This window comes from Canis lupus, chromosome 28 (assembly GCF_003254725.2).
Source record: "Canis lupus dingo isolate Sandy chromosome 28, ASM325472v2, whole genome shotgun sequence".
Classification (NCBI taxonomy): Eukaryota; Metazoa; Chordata; class Mammalia; order Carnivora; family Canidae; genus Canis; species Canis lupus.
In genome coordinates this window covers 13962752-13964792 of record NC_064270.1, presented here as the reverse complement: position 1 = coordinate 13964792, position 2041 = coordinate 13962752, and the positions used below count along the sequence as shown (strand labels likewise).

Genomic DNA, 2041 nt, shown 5'->3' with positions numbered 1-2041 from the left:
CATGGATAGTGCCTTTGGCATTATATATAAAACCATACCCTAGGTCACCTTGGTTTTCTCCTAAATTATCTTTTTTTTTTAGGATTTTATTTATTCATGAGAGACACAGAGAGAGAGAGAGAGAGAGAGAGAGAGGCAGAGACACAGGCAGAGGGAGAATCAGGCTCCATGCAGGGAGCCTAATGTGGGACTTGATCCCAGGACTCCAGGATCATGCCCTGGGCTGAAGGTGGCGCTAAACTGCTGAGCCACTCGGGCTGCCCCTAAATGATCTTTCGATGGTGGCTCTTCAGTGAAGCATACAGCCACTTCTTTTAAGAGAAACCATCACTGTGATACCTAGTGAAAGTGTGGTACCAGATGTTTGGTCAGTTGTCATAACAGCTAGAATGCAGGACCTCAAGCAACAAGTTCAATTCTTATTTATCAGTGAAAACTAGAAACTGAACTTCTTCAAATAGAGGAGCAACATTGGGAAAAGAAGTTCCTGGAAAGCACAGACTCATTTAACAATGAACTTGAAAGGTTGTGTGGTTCAAAGGTAGAAGTGGATCAAGAGAAAATTGCAGTTGAAATTGCACGGGCAGAGGAACCGACTTGCAAAAGGCAGGGAGAAGGAGAAAGAGGCAGCAGAGCAAGTTGAACTGGATCAGAGAGCAGCATTGCTCCTGAGGAAGAGCGAGCAGGTAACAAAACTGAAGAAACGTAATATGAAAAAGCATTCCACCAGAGATAGGGGAGATGCTTTGAAGAAATGACAGAAAGCCAAGAGAATGGTGAAGAAGGCACGTCTGGTCCTGAGAGTGAGCAGGAGTGGTGGAACTAGTGAGAGTGATGCTTGACTTGCAGAGCAACAGTGCAACACAAGAGGAGCCACCACAGGACCCTATATGGGAAGATGAGAAAGAAAGAAATGTGGCCTTGTTTAATGTGGTCTAAATAACTTTATAGGGATGGCTGAGTGGCTCAGTGGTTGAGCATCTGCCTTTGGCTCAGGGCATGATCCCAGGGTCCTGGGATCCAGTCCCTCATTAGGTTCCCCACGGGGAGCTTGCTTCTCCCTTTGCCTATGTCTCTGCCTCTCTCTCTGTGTCTCTCATGAATAAATACAATCTTTAAATAAATAAAAAAAGAGAACAACAAGAGAGGGATGGAGCCTGGAGAGGCCACTTTTAGGTAACAGGCTTGAGCAATGGAAACTTAATCAAGGCAAAAGGGTCCACAGCAACCACCAAGCCAAATACAGACTGGCTCATTAAAGGAACCACCTTGGGGGCACCTGGGTGGCTCAGTTGGTTGGGTGTCAGCCTTCAGCTCAGGTTATGGTCCCAGAGAGCAGGGAGCCTGCTTCTCCTTCTGCTTGCTGTTCCCCCTGCTTATGCCCATCCCCTGCCTCTCTGTCAAATAAATAAATGAAATCTTTTAAAAAATAATAAATAAAAGACCCACCTCGAAATAACCACAGGTTCTAACTGACCAATTATAATCAGGCACATTTCCCTGGATTGCTAAAAAGGGAAAATTGCATAAGTTCCCATACTTCCCCATTCTGCCGTATAACTATGGCCCCACCACCACTGCCTCCTGGCAAAGTCTCTCCTTTGCTGTCCTGCCCTCTCTTCCTTGCAGTACATTCAATAAACTTCTAGCTCCTTTGTTCTGCCTTAAGTGAATTCTTTCACTGCCTGCACTGCTGGCCCTGACTCAATTGGGATGCCTCCATTTGGGTGTCCCCTCCCAATCAGAGCACCCCAACTCTCACTATCACTGCATGGCTGATCAGATGCTCTCACCTGAAGACTGATGGAGACTGAAGGACTGAAGACTCTCCTAATGGAGAGACAGGAAGGAGGAAATGGACAGAAGTCCCTTATCCATGTCAGTGCCCACCACCATCCATGTCCCACCATACTTGTCCCTTCATCCTCTAGGCAGTGGGGCACTGGCCAGATTGCTCTGGTGTGAGGCTATTCCTGTTGTTCCTCCTGCCTGGCATTTGGGTTCCTGGCTTTCCCAGATTCTTTCCAACACATCCCATCTT

At 46.8% G+C, this 2041-nt stretch overlaps 1 pseudogene; it reads left to right on the top strand.

Moving 5' to 3' along the window:
- The first annotated feature begins 274 nt into the window (after positions 1–274).
- On the top strand, positions 275–939 carry LOC112672642 (SWI/SNF-related matrix-associated actin-dependent regulator of chromatin subfamily E member 1-like; annotated as a pseudogene).
- Positions 940–2041: the final 1102 nt, after the last annotated feature.